The following is a 15,355-nucleotide window of genomic DNA, read 5'->3' as shown; positions in this document are numbered from 1 at the left end:
CCTTCAGTTTTTCCTTTGTTCTTATACTCCACAGATGAGTGAAATCATTTGGTATTTCTCTTTCTCTGCTTGGCTTATTTCACTGAGCATAATACACTCTAGCTCCATCCATGTTGGTGCAAATGGTAGGATTTGTTTTCTTCTTATGGCTGAAATGTACCACATCTTCGTTATCCATTCATCTACTAATGGACACTTAGGTTGCTTCCAATTCTTGGCTATTGTAAATAGTGCTGCAATAAACATAGGGGTGCATCTGTCTTTTTCAAACTTGAGTGCTGCATTCTTCGGGTAAGTTCCTAGAAGTGGAATTCCTGGGTCAAATGGTATACCTTTTGAGCATTTTGAGGAAACTCCATTGTGCTTTCCATAATGGTTGAACTAATTTACATTCCCACCACCAGTGTAGGAGGGTTCCCCTTTCTCCACAACCTCGCCAACATTTGTTGTTTGTCTTTTGGATGGTAGCCATCCTTACTGGTGTGAGGTGATATCTCATTGTGGTTTTAATTTGCATTTCTCTGATAATTAGCTATGTGGAGCATCTATTCATGTGTCTGTTGGCCATCTGTATTTCTTTTTTGGAGAACTGTCTGTTCAGTTCCTCTGCCCATTTTTTAATTGGATTATTTGTTTTTTGTTTGTTGAGGTGGGTGAGCTATTTATATATTTTGGATGTCAAGCCTTTATCGGATCTGTCATTTACAAATATATTCTCCTATACTGTGGGGTACCTTTTTGTTCTATTGATAGTGTCTTTTGCTGTACAGAAGCTTTTCAGCTTGATATAGTCCCACTTGTTCATTTTTGCTTTTGTTTTCCTTGCCTGGGGAGATATGTCCAAGAAGAGGTCATTCATTTTTATGTCTAAGAGATTTTTGCCTGTTTCTTTCTAAGAGTTTTATGGTTTCATGGCTTACAATCAGGTCTTTGATCCATTTTGAATTTACTTTTATGTATTTGGTTAGACAATGGTCCAGTTTCATTCTCCTACATGTAGCTGTCCAGTTTTGCCAGCACCATCTGTTGAAGAGACTGTCATTTCCCCATTGTATGTCCATGGCTCCTTTATCAAATATTAATTGACCATATATGTTTGGCTTAATGTCTGGAGTCTCTAATCTGTTCCACTGGTCTGTGGCTCTGTTCTTGTGCCAGTACCAAATTATCTTGATTACTATGGCTTTGTAGTAGAGCTTGAAGTTGGGGAGTGAGACCCCCCTACTTTATTCTTCTTTCTCAGGATTGCTTTGGCTATTCGGGGTCTTTGGTGTTTCCATATGAATTTCTGAACTATTTGTTCCAGTTCGTTGAAGAATGTTGCTGGTAATTTGATAGGGATTGCATCAAATCTGTATATTGCTTTGGGCAGGATGGCCATTTGGACGTTATTAATTCTTCCTAGCCACGAGCATGGGATGAGTTTCCATTTGTTAGTGTCCCCTTTAATTTCTCTTAAGAGTGACTTGTAGTTTTCAGGGTATAGGTCTTTCACTTCTTTGGTTAGTTTTATTCCTAGGTATTTTATTCTTTTTGATGCAATTGTGAATGGAGTTGTTTTCTTGATTTCTTTTTCTATTGGTTCATTGTTAGTGTATAGGAAAGCCACAGATTTCTGTGTGTTAATTTCGTATCCTGCAACTTTGCTGTATTCTGATATCAGTTCTAGTAGTTTCGGAGTGGAGTCTTTAGGGTTTTTTATGTACAATATCATATCATCTGCAAATAGTGACAGTTTAACTTCTTCTTTACCAATTGGGATTCCTCGTATTTCTTTGTTTTGTCTGATTGCCGTGCCTAGGACCTCCAGTACTATGTTAAATAACAGTGGGGAGAGTGGGCATCCCTGTCTTGTTTCAGATCTCAGAGGAAAAGCTTTCAGCTTCTTGCTGTTTAGTATGATGTTGGCTGTGGGTTTATCGTATATGGCCTTTATTATGTTGAGGTACTTGCCCTCTATACACATTTTGCTGAGAGTTTTTATCATGAATGGATGTTGAATTTTGTCGAATGCTTTTTCATCATGTGGTTTTGTCTTTCTTTTTGTTGATGTGGTGGATGATGTTGATGGATTTTCAAATGTTGTACCATCCTTGCATCCCTGGGATGAATCCCACTTGGTCATGGTGTATGATCCTTTTGATATATTTTTGAATTCGGTTTGCTAATATTTTATTGAGTATTTTTGCATCTACATTCATCAGGGATATTGGTCTGTAATTTTCTTTTTTTTGGGGTCTTTGCCTGGTTTTGATATTAGGATGATGTTGGCTTCATAGAATGAGTTTGGGGGTATTCCCTCCTGTTCTATTTTTTGGAAAACTTTAAAGACAATGGGTATTATGTCTTCTCTGTGTGTCTGATAAAATTCCAAGGTAAATCCATCTGGCCAGGGGGTTATGTTCTTGGGAAGTTTTTTGATTAGCGATTCAATTTCAAAAGTTGCTGGTAATTGGTCTGTTTAGATATTCTGTTTCTTTCTGGGTCAGTCTTGGAAGGTTGTATTTTTCTAGGAAGTTGTCCATTTCTTCTAGGTTTTCCAGCTTGTTGTCATGTAGGTTTTCATAGTAGTCTTTAATAATTCTTTGTATTTCTGTGGAGTCTGTCGAGATTTTTTCATTCTCATTTCTGATTCTGTTGATTTGTGTTGATTCTCTTTTTCTCTTAATAAGTCTGGCTAGAAGCTTATCTATTTTGTTTATTTTCTCAAAGAACCAGCTCTTGGTTTCTTTGATTATTTTCTATTGCTTTATTCTTCTCAATTTTGTTTATTTCTTCTCCGATCTTTATTATGTGCCTCCTTCTGCTGACTTTAGGCCTCATTTGTTCTTCTTTTTCCAGTTTTGATAATTGTGAAGTTATACTATTCATTTGGGATTGTTCTTCCTTCTTCAAGTTTGCCTGGATCGCTATATACTTTCCTATTAAGGCTGCTTTCACTGGGTCCCACAGAAGTTAGGGCTTTGTGTTGTTGTTGTCATTTGTTTCCATATATTCCTTGATCTCTATTTTAATTTGTTCATTGATCCATTGATTATTTAGAAGCATGTTGTTAAGCCTCCATGTGTTTGTGAGCCTTTTTGTTTTCTTTGTAGAATTTATTTCTAGTTTTATACCTTTGTGGTCTTAAAAGTTGGTTCGTAGAATTTCAATATTTTGGAATTTACTGAGGCTTTTTTTGTGGCCTAGTATGTGATCTGGAGAAATACCAAAACCAGGAAAGACCCCACCAAAAAAGAAAATTACTAAAGGTTCTGGAGAATGTTCCATGTGCACTTGAGAAGAATGTAAATCCTGTTGCTTTTGGATGTAGAGTTCTATAGATGTCTATTAGGTCCATCTGTTCTACTGTGTTGTTCAGTGCCTCTGTGTCCTTACTTATTTTCTGCCCAGTGGATCTATCCTTTGGGGTGAGTGGCGTGTTGAAGTCTCCTAAAATGAATGCATTGCAGTCTATTTCCCCCCTTTATTTCTGTTAGTATTTGTTTCACATATGCTGGTGCTCCTGTACTGGGTGCACATATATTTAGAATGGTTATATCCTCTTGTTGGACTGAGTCCTTTATCATTATGTAATGTCCTTCTTTATCTCTTGTTACTTTCTTTGTTTTGAAGTCTATTTTGTCTGATATTAGTACTGCAACCGCTGTTTTCTTCTCTCTGTTGTTTGCCTAAAATATGTTTTTCCATCCCTTGACTTTTAGTCTGTGCATGTCTTTGGGTTTGAGGTGAGTTTCTTGTAAGCAGCATATAGATAGGTCTTGCTTTTTTATCCATTCTGTTACTCTGTGTCTTTTGATCGGTGCATTCAGTCCATTTACATTTATGGTGACTATTGACAGTTACGTACTTATTGCCATTGCAGGCTTTAGATTCGTGGTTACCAAAGGTTCAAGGTTAGCCTCTTTAGTATCTTACTGCCTAACTTAGCTCGCTTATTGAGCTGTTATATACACTGTCTGGAGATTCTTTTCTTCTCTCCCTTCTTATTCCTCCTCCTCCATTCTTTATATGTTGGTTGTTTTATTCTGTGCTCTTTTGTGTTTCCTTTAACTGCTTTTAGTGGGTAGTTGATTTTATTTTTTTGCCTTTATTTAGTATTTGGTTGATCTGCTTTCTTTGCTGTGATTTTATTAACTCTGGTGACATCTGTTTAGTTTTAGGAGTGCTCCTGTCTAGAAAAGTCCCTCTAAAATACCCTGTAGAGGTGGTTTGTGGGTGCCAAATTCCCTCAACTTTTGCTTGTCTGGGAATTGTTTAATCCCTCCTTCATATTTAAATGATAATCACGCTGGATATAGAATCCTTGGCTCAAGGCCCTTCTGTTTCATTGCATTAAATATATCATGCCGTTCTCTTCTGGCCTGTAAGGTTTCTGTTGAGAAGTCTGATGAGAGCCTGATGGGTTTTCCTTTATAGGTGACCTTTTTCTCTCTAGCTTCCTTTACAACTCTTTCCTTGTCCTTGATCTTTGCCATTTTAATTATTATGTGTCTTGGTGTTGTCCTCCTTGGGTCCTTTCTGTTGGGATTTCTGTGTATTTCCATGGTCTGTTCGATTATTTCCTCCCCCAGTTTGGGGAAGTTTTCAGCAATTATTTCTTCAATGACACTTTCTATCTCTTTTTCTCTCTCTTCTTCTTCTGGTACCCCTATAATATGGATATTGTTCCTTTTGGATTGGTCACAGAGTTCTCTTAATATTGTTTCATTCCTGGAGATCCTTTTATCTCTCTCTATGTCAGCTTCTATGCATTCCTGTTCTCTGGTTCCTATTCCATCAATGGCCTCTTGCACCTTATCTATTCTGCTCATAAATCCTTCCAGAGTTTGTTTCACTTCTGTAATCTCCTTCCAGACGTCTGTAATCTCTCTCCAGGCATCTGTAATCATCCTCCGGACTTCATCCCTTAGCTCTTGTATATTTCTCTGCATATCCGTCAGCATGTTTATGATTTTTACTTTGAATTCTTTTTCAGGAAGACTGGTTAGGTCTGTCTTCTCAGGTGTTGACTCTGTGATCTTTGTCTGCCTGAAATTTTGCTTTTTCATGGCGATAGGGATAGTTTGCAGAGCTGGCACGAGTTATGGCTGGAAGAACTTTCCTTCTTGTTGGTTTGTGGCCTTCCTCTCCTGGAAGAACAGCGACCTCTAGTGGCTTGTGCTGGGCAGCTGCGCGCAGACAGGGCTTGTGATTCCTGCCTGGCTGCTATGGAGTTTATCTCCACTGTTGCTGTGGTCATGGCTTGCCTCAGGCTGCTGCTCCATAATGGTGGAGCCACGTTTAATGGGGAGCAGCTGGGAGGCTATTTATCTCTGTGAGGGGCCTCCGTGGTCCCTGCTGCCCAGGGAGTTAGAGTGCCCAGAGTTCCCCTGATTCCCTGCTGCTAGACTAAGTGTCCCAGGATGCTTTCGTCTGACTTTGGGGTTTCTGTCCCTTTAAGACTTCCAAAAAGCACTCACAAAAAAAAAAAAAAAGCTATTCGCTTTTCTTTGTCACCAGGGCGCCAGCCTCAGGGATCTGCTCACAGGTCTTACTGTCCTGTTTCCCTAGTATCCAGGACCCCACGCATGCAGTGTGTCTGTGCTCTGGTCCAGATGGCTAGTACTGGGTGTTTAGCAGTCCTGGGCTCCCTCTCCCTCCCCACTCTGACTCCTCTCCTCCTGCCTGGAGCTGGGTTGAGGGGTGCTCAGGTCCCACCGGGCTTGGACTTGTATCTTACCCCCTTCACGAGGCGCTGGGATCTCACAGGTGTGGATGTGGTCTGGATGTTGTCCTGTGTCCTCTGGTCTCTATTCTAGGAAGAGTTGTCTTTGTTATATTTTCATAAATATATTTGGTTTTGGGAGGAGAGTTTCGCTGCTCTACTCACGCCACCATCTTTGCTCCACCCCTCTGTATGTTTTATATATAGGAGTAGAGGCATCCACTAAAATATATTTTAAATATTTGAAAGTTTATGGACTAGGATAATGGAAATGATTTTGAAAACAGAGAATAGATCCCAAATATATTTGTAAATAGATTGTAGAATAATGATAGCCAGTTGGTTGCTGAGGACTTATGAAGGGAGGATTGAATCATAGATAATTAATTATATGTTCATCTTGAAAAACTGAAGATGGGTGAAGTCATTAATTTTTATAGAAAACTGCAAGTAATGGAAAGATGCCTATTCCTCTTAGAGGAATGGGGGAAAGGCGAAAAGCTATGGAAAAATAAAATGCAGCTTAATATGTAGATATAGATACATTAGATTACATTTGAGGTATTTGTAGGCCAATTAGCCAAAATTACAATAACAACAGCCCATGTTATATAATAGAATTTCTAATTCAATTTCTTGGTTAGAGGGTACTAATTTTCAAAATCATTAAGACAAAAATGGTACTGCAGATACCACTTCTCAGGAAGAATAAATGCATTTAAAAGAGTAAAGATTCTGGGGTGTCACCTGAGGGACACTGACATTAAGGAAGATGGATCTACAAATATTGAGCGATTTAAGTGGGTACAGTAATTACAAAACAGAATGTTCATTACAAATGTCCAAAAAAGGAGAGTCCTTCCGGGAAGTAGTCAACAGTCTCATATGCTAGAAAAAGATAACATGACTTTGAAAAAATACTTAAAAATCATGTTTGGAAATCAATCATGACTTCAGTTAAAGATAAATTATTCTAGGTTGTCAGATAAGTGGAGATGGAGTATATATTCCCTTGTCATATATTTATCAGTAAGAAGAAGCAGAAAGAAGGAAACAATTGGCAATGAAACAAAGAAAAACAAAAATAAAAATGAAAACCATGAGGAAAAAGAAGCAAATTCAAAGACATACTGCCAGACTTAAAAGTTCTTTTTTTAAAATAATGCTGGTTTACAATTCTGAGCACTACCTTTTTTAGATGAAAGGATATTGAAATATGGCCATTGGCTAGGCCATAAACTCTGTAGTGACAAGTACTGTAGTTATCTTTTCTCCACTATATTGCAAATAACTAATCAAATTTTGGATTTATAGTTTTAGTAATAGTTGATTATTTTAGTTTTCTTAACCTACACAGTGGCTTCTCTTAAATCTTTTTCCACCTTACTAGAAACTGCTCTTACTAACTGTACTAGTTACCTGTATAAACTGTGATGTGTGTTCAACTTCTGGTTACCAGAAACCCAAAATTACTTAGCATAAGCATGCTAGGGGTTTACATTTTTCTCATATGGAAAAATCTCAAGAAATGAGGAACCAAGTTTGTAGCTCGGATATATTATTAAAATTCTAGACTCCTATTTTCTGCTTTAATTTCTTTCCTGGGTGACTTCCATTCTCAAGGTTATTTGCAAGATGGCTTGCTCCAGCTATTATATTTATATTCTAGGCAGGAAGGCAAAAAGAAGGCAGACAAAAGAGCAGTTGCCTTCTGACTTAGTTCCAGCCAAGGACTTTGGCTTAAGTGTAATTAACCACCCCATCTGCATAATAGAATGATGAATAAAAATTGCATATTTGTACAAGCCCACAGTTGAACTTAGTGGTGAGAGATTGAACGATTTTCTTCTAAGATCAGGATCAAGATAAGGATGCCAACTCTCACCATTCCTGTTTAGCATGGCACAGCAAGTCCTAGCAAGAACAATCAGAAAAGAAAAAGAAACAAAGTCATTAGAATCAGAAAGAAGAAGTAAAATTGTCTCTATTTGCAGATAGCAGGATTCTATCTATCTATCTATCTATCTATCTATCTATCTATCTATCTATCTATCTATCTGAAATATATATATGAAATCTTAAATACTACACCACACATCTGTTAGAACTAATGAAAAAGTTCATTAAAGCTACAGGATATAAAATCATCTTACAAAAATCAGTAGCATATCTATACACAAACAAAATATCTTAAAAAAAAGAGAGTCCCAAATACAATAACATCAAAAACAATAAAAGACTCAGGAATAAATTCAACCAATGAAGTAAAAGATCTGTATACTGGAAATTATAAAACTTTGATTAAAAAACTGACGAAGACAAACAAATGGGAAGATATCCCATGTTCATGGATTTGAAGAATTAATATTGTTAAAGTGACCTTATTACCCTATCTCATCTATACATTCAGTTCAATCCTCATCAAGATTCCAATGGCTTTGTTTACAGAAATAGAAGAAACAATCCTATTATTCATGTGGAACAATAAAATACCCCAAATAGCCAATACAGTCCTGAGAAAGAAGAACAACGCTGGAGACATCACAGATCCTGATTTCAAGCTATATTATAAAGCTATAGTGATAAAAAGAGTATGACACTGACACATTAAAAAAATGCATAGACTAATAGATCAGAATTGAGAGCTCAAAAATAAACCCATGCATATACAGTCAACTAATATTTGACAAGGGAGCCAAGAATCCTCAACTGAAAAAAACTAACACATGGTACTTCAATAAATGATGTTAACAAAACTGGATATTCACATGTAAAAGAATGAAGCCAAACTCATATCTTATACCACTCACAAAAATTAACTTGAAATAGATTAAATACTTAAATGTAAGACCTGGAACCATGAAATTCCTGGAAGAAAAAGTAGGACAAATGTTCCTTGACATTGCTTTTGGCCTTGAAATTTTGGTTATGATACCTAAAGCACAAGCAACAAAAACAAAGATAAATATATGGTACTGTATCAAACTAAAAAGCTTTCATACAGCAAAAGAAATGGTCAATGAAAAAAACCCCACAGAATGGGAGAAAATATTTGCAAGCCACATATCTGAGAAGATGTTAATATCTAACATACATAAGGAATTTATACAATTCAATAGCAAAAAACACGTAATCCAATTTGAAAATAGGCAGAGGACCTGAATAATTCAAAGATATTCAGATGGACAACAGGAACATGAAAAGGTTTTCAACATTCCTAATAAATAGTGAAATACAAATCCGAGCCACAGTGAGGTATTATCTTACACTTGCTAGAATGGATGTTATAAAATATAAGAAATAAGTATTTTCAAGGATGTGGAGAACAGTAACCCTCATACACTGACGGTGGGAAGGCATAGCCACTATGGAAAGGAATATGGATGTTTCACGGTAACTGGAATATGAAAACCATCTAAGTGATGAATGGATAAAGAAGATGGGAGATAAACAGAAATACCTGCATGCACATGCGCACACACACACACACACACTCATATAGTGGGGGAAATGGGGAGATGTTCTAATGGTGAAAACTTCATTAGAAAATGAGTAAGTTCTAGGCATCTAATGCACAGAATTGTGATTATAATTAACAATACTATATTATATAATTTCAAGTTGCTAAGAGAGTAAATCTTAAATGTTTTCCATACAAAAAATGAAATGGTAATTATGTGATGTGATAGAGGTGTTAGCTAACATCATGGTGGTAATTGTTTTTGCAATATATGTTAAATTGACAAGGTATGCACTTTAAACTTCAAGTGTGACTTACATGTCAAATATATCTCAGTAGCATTGGTAAAAATATTTGACCAATACTGGAGTCAATAAAGAATTTTGAGAATATAAAAGAGAGAAAAGCCAAACACTTTGAGAATATATCATCTTTTTTGACAAAGGAAACTTAGATGGGATATAAACTATGAGAAAAAAAGAGACAGAGAAAAGCAGAGTTCCTTGTTTTACACAACCCTAAATATATTCAATTATCTGTTATTCATCTGCTATAGTTACCACAGTGCTAGGCTGGGGGAGTGGTATATTACATAACTTAGTATTTAATTAACTAATCTATTTATAATTTTTAAATATTTATTTGTCCCTTTTGTACAAAATGAGCTATGTAAGATAGAGAGACAAGAAAAAAAAATAATGAGAATCAGACACAAAGATTACCCCAAAGGAATTTATCATATAACAGGTTCTTTAAGCAAATGCCACTAGAGAAACCAGAAGAGAAAGCTTACTACTAGATTTAGCATGCCTAGGTTACTAGAAGTTGTCTTTCTGGATATGGTCTCCATTAGCCTATTATCTTAAGCAGTTAATTTGAGGGACAAAACGATCAATACTACACTTTAGTGGTGGGCAGAATTATTCAAGGTAAGTTCGTAATACAGGTCAAACCATTTAAAAATAGTTCAGAAATTATTACATTTCTGATGAAAGATAATATGGAATGTTTTATTTCACAGAGTGTGCATCAGTAATTACAATCCTTTTCTACTTAACCCAACTCTCCCCTTTTACTCTCCCCTTTTATATTTTTGATGTAAAGATTTACCTATTTTTATATTGTATATTCTCTAATAAATTATAGTAGGTTGTTTTTAATACTCTATTCCTTTAACTTTTTCAACTACAGTTAAAATGGTTAACACATCATTGTTTATAGAATTAGTATTTCCTAAATCTGATTCTATATTTACCTTAACCAGTGTGTTGCATATTTTTCTATGTTTTCATGCTACTGATTAGTCTTTTCATTTCAGCTTGAATAACTCCTTTTAATATTTCTTCTAAGGCAGGTATAGTGATGAACTCTCACAGCTTTTATTTTTCTGGGGAAGTAAAGTGTTTATATTTCTTCATTTCTTGAAGATAACTGCCAGATAACATATTCATGGCTAGCATTTATTTTTCTTTTCAGCACTTTATGTTGTTCCACTCTCTCCTGTCCTGTAAGATTGCTGAGAAATCTGCTAATAGCCTTTCTTTGTAAGTTATAATATTTTTTTCTCTTGCTGCTTTTAGGATTCTCTCTTTGTCTTGGATTTTGACAATACAATGATGTGTCTGGTGAAATTCAAATACTTATTAACCAATGGAATAAAACTGAATACTGATAAATAAGCACAAATCTATGCTAAATTGAATTTTCACAATGGTGCCAAATCATCTAGGGGGTACGGACAGTCTGTTCAAAAACTGTTGTAGAAAAACTGGATATGCATATGGAAAATAATGAAATATAGACCCTTACCTTACACTATATACAGAAAGTAATTCAAAATGGATCAAATAACTAAATTTTAAGAGCTAAAGCTATAAAACTATTAGAAGAAAACATAGGGGCAATATTCACAGCCTTGGATTTGTCAGTGGTTTCTTACATATGGCCTAATAACACAGAAAACAAAACCAAACAAAAATAGATAAATTGAACTTCAATCAAAATTAAGTAGTGACTACAGTATGGGAGAATATATTTGTAAATTATATCCAACAAGGGGTGAACATCCAAAATATATATAAACTCACATGCCTCAACACCCAAAAAGCAAATAACACAATTAAAAAATGGACAGAGGATTTGAACAGACATTTCTCCAAAGAAGAAATTCAGATGGCCAACAGGCACATGAAGAGATGCTTCAATTATCAGGGAAATTAAAATTAAAACCACAATGAGATATCACCTCACACCAGTTAGGATGGCCAACACAGAAAAGACTAGGAACAACAAATGCTGGAGAGGATGCAGAGAAAGGGGAACCTCCTACACTGCTGGTGGAAATATAAACTAGTTCAACCATTGTGGAAAGCAATATGGAGGTTTCCTCAAAAATCTAAAAATAGAAATACCATTTGACTGAGAAATTCCACTCCTAGAAAATTACCCAAAGAATACAAGTTCTCAGATTCAAAAAGACATATGCCACCCTTATGTTTATTGCAGCATTATTTACAATAGCCAACAGATGGAAGCAACCTAAGTGCCCATCACAAGATGAATGGATAAACAGGTGCTACATATACACAATGGAATACTATTTAGCCATAAGAAAGAAACAAATCTTACCATTTGCAACAACATGGATGGAGCTAGAGAGTATTATGCTCAGTGAAATAAATCAGGCAGAGAAAGACAAATTTCCCTCATTTGTATAGTAAACAACGAAGCAAAACTGAAGGAACAAAATAGTAGCAGACTCACAGACTCCAAGAAGGGACTAGTGGTTACCAAAGGGGAGGGGTGAGGAAGGGCAGGTTGGGAGGAAGGGAGAAGGAGATTGGGGGGCATCATGATTGGTGCACATGGTGTGTGTGGGGTCATGAGGAAGACAGTGTAGCTCAGAGAAGACAAATAGTGACTCTGTAACATCTTACTACACTGAAAGACAGTGACTGCAATGGGGTATGGGGGGGCTCGATAATAAGGGTGAATGTAATAACCACATTGTTTTTCTTGTGAAATCTTCATAAGAGTGTATATCAATGATACCTTAATAAAAAAATAAAAAATAAAAACAAATAAATTAATAAAAATAAAAGTTATCCAATGTGGTCTAAGAAAAAAAAATTAAGTAGTGAATAATTACGTTCCTAAATTAGATTACACAATGTAAATTGATATGAATTTTTATGTACAGAGAGTCACTACATACCAACACTTAGCAAAGCAGTTTTTGCTGACTCTTAACCATATATAAAATATAGAACTTTATTTGTTTTTCATGTTTAGGTTTTTATTTTTAAAATATCTGCATTTCTTTAGGGACGTCTAGATTAGACATTCAGTCCAGTGGGCTTGCCACTAAATCACACACCCAGATGTGATCAAAACTTTCTTTTAATCTTGATCTGTGTTCTAGAGGGAACAAAGTATACCTGTCTATACCTGTTGTGATTTGTAGCTTTCTATTGTTTAAATTATTTATGTGATTCCTTGGAAGAAGCTCCTTATACATTGCATCAAAAGACTTAAGCCCTCTTTTGTAACTAATACTGCAAATAATAGTGTTTATTCCATGATTAAAAAGCTGAGAAGAGACATAGGATATTCAGAAATGATCATTTTAATATTTTTTATGATTGCTGATTTCTCCTTTACTTCAGCATTACCTAGTGACAAATTAACAAGGATTAGAACACGAATTTATTGGTGCTCAGGATATGGTGAATGACAAGGACATGCTCTAGGAACTACACTATATAATCTATGAATTTCAAGCTTGAAAAATGAACATTTGAGGGAAATCCATGACTCCTAAGTTAATTTCTTAAAAAAGTAGAAGCATAATCTGCAAAGGAATTAGAGCAAGTCATTTAGAAAAACTCCTGGGCAATTAGGAATATATGTGAACACAAGATGCTTTGGCATCTGTTTGAAAAACAATCCCTTACTTCACATTCAGGCCTTCTGTCAAGCATGTCTGATGCTGTAAATCCCCATTTGTGAGTATGGCTATTCAAAGAGATGAAAATATGAAAATGACTTGTAAATCACCATTTGGAGCCTACATTGCATAAGAAAAATTATTGACATGGCCAAATTAGTATTTTCTAATTGTTTTGGTTTTAAAATAAAATATGCTTAATGTGGATATGTACATACTATATAAAGATAAAGCTATAAATGAATCCTGATTATAGATACTTTTTAGTAAGAAAGACTTAAATCATACCCATGCTGTTCAGAGAGCTGTTACAAATTTCCACAGAATATTGATTTACAAATCCCTGGGTCACATTAGAATTGAAGAGTGAGGTGATATTCAGGATCATTGCTATACTAATAATATGATGGGTGGGCAGTAAGGAAACAGAAAGACAGAAAAAGGAAAAGGAAGGCATTCAAAACAAGAAACAAATCCAATACAATCATCCCACCTATGTTTTTTAGATTAAATAAATTATGTAACTTCTGGCCATTTAGTCTCAGTAGTTCAGATTCAGAGCCTTGTTTTTTCAGTTCATTTTCAATAATTGGTTCATCAGCATTAGCTACTTTTCTTTTACATCATACTGTTACATAAAATAATATGCATGGATGGCCCTACTTTAATTATGTTTATTCAGATGTAAGATTTAGTACCTATAGAACAGTGTGAGGCCTTCAGTCAATTAAATCCTTTCTTTTTGAATTAAGTAAGATAGCTTTGATTATAATTAAGAGATAGGCCAACTAAGCACTGCTTTTAAAAGATATTTAATTTTGTTGTATAAAAAAGCTACATAATTCTAGGGACATTTCCTCATACCCTGTTATTCTTGGAATGAATACTGTGTTATGCACATGCTATATGTTAGGCAAATTGTTGTGTAACTTCAAATGTCATATTTTTACATACCTATGTTCTACTTTGGAAGGAAGAGGATAGAGCTAACTGTTTGGTTTGTTTTGTTTTTTCCACTCCCTTTCATGGTCCATTGTCTTTACTGGAGGAAAAAAAACAACAAGAAGAATAGGCTTTCTTTTGAGTCAATGACGAGACTTAATCCATCACTGACGAAATATGTAGGTGCTGGGGAGGAGCCAAATGTGTAGACAACTAAGAACTTCCTGAAGATTACATAGCCATCCTACCAAATCATTACAATTTATCTTATCACCCCATTATTCTACACAATTACAGTATTCTCTGGAAAAAGCTTGAATTCTTCAAATCGAGTCATATTTTATTCACTGTTTTATTTCTAGCACCTGGCTTTATAATATAAACTATAAACATAATTGTGTATATAAATACATATATATATAAATATGATATATAAATACATACATATAAAAATATACATACATAAAGAGAGCTGCGTGAGAGGAGAGACAGAGGCTTCCTCCTAAAACTGGATACAATTAGAAAATTTAAGTGGCGCAACTAATCCTGAGAAAGCAACAGGAAAGAGGACGCGTCAGACTACACACGCCGGGAGAAAAAAGCAGAACTCAGCGAACAGGGTAAGTACCAGAGCGGTGGCTCCGCGGGACCCTCCCCCCTCCCCCACCTCAGCTCACTGGCGGGAAGAAGAGAAACCGAGCAGGGAGGGAGTGGAAGGCCTGGGACTGCTGAATATCTAGCTCCAGAGATCTTCGCTGGGAGCACAAACCTACATTTCATGGTGCTTTCATGAGACTCACATGACTACTGGGTTGGAAAGTTAATACAGGCAGAGTTCCTTGGGAGACTGGGATTTCAGCTGCTTGTGGAAACCAGGGATCCATATCTGGCTGTTCTGGGACAAAAACTTATACCTGTGTGCTCCGCCTACTGGTTCAGGCAGTGGAGACAGGCACAGCAGCCGGGAGGAGGGGAACAGCTCTTTCCTACCCCCAGGCACCAACGCCGCTCCCCTGCGAACCCCAACATTGCTTCAGGGGCTCAGCAGCTCCAGAATAGAGCTTCTGGACATTAGAGGGCGCCATATACAAACATGAAACGCCAAAGGAACCTTGTCCAGAGTAAAATTGTTAATACAACTCCCGAGAAAGATTTAAATGATATGGGCCTCGTGACTCTTCCTGAAAGGGAGTTCAAAATAAAAATCATCAACATCCTAATGGAGGTACGGAAAGACATCCAAGAACTCAGGAATGAATTCAGGTCAGAGATCCAATCTTTAAAGAACATGATGGAAGGT

Source organism: Manis pentadactyla, chromosome 3 (assembly GCF_030020395.1).
Source record: "Manis pentadactyla isolate mManPen7 chromosome 3, mManPen7.hap1, whole genome shotgun sequence".
NCBI classification, from domain to species: domain Eukaryota; kingdom Metazoa; phylum Chordata; class Mammalia; order Pholidota; family Manidae; genus Manis; species Manis pentadactyla.
The sequence above is the reverse complement of the archived record's forward strand: the minus strand, read 5'-3'. Positions refer to the sequence as shown.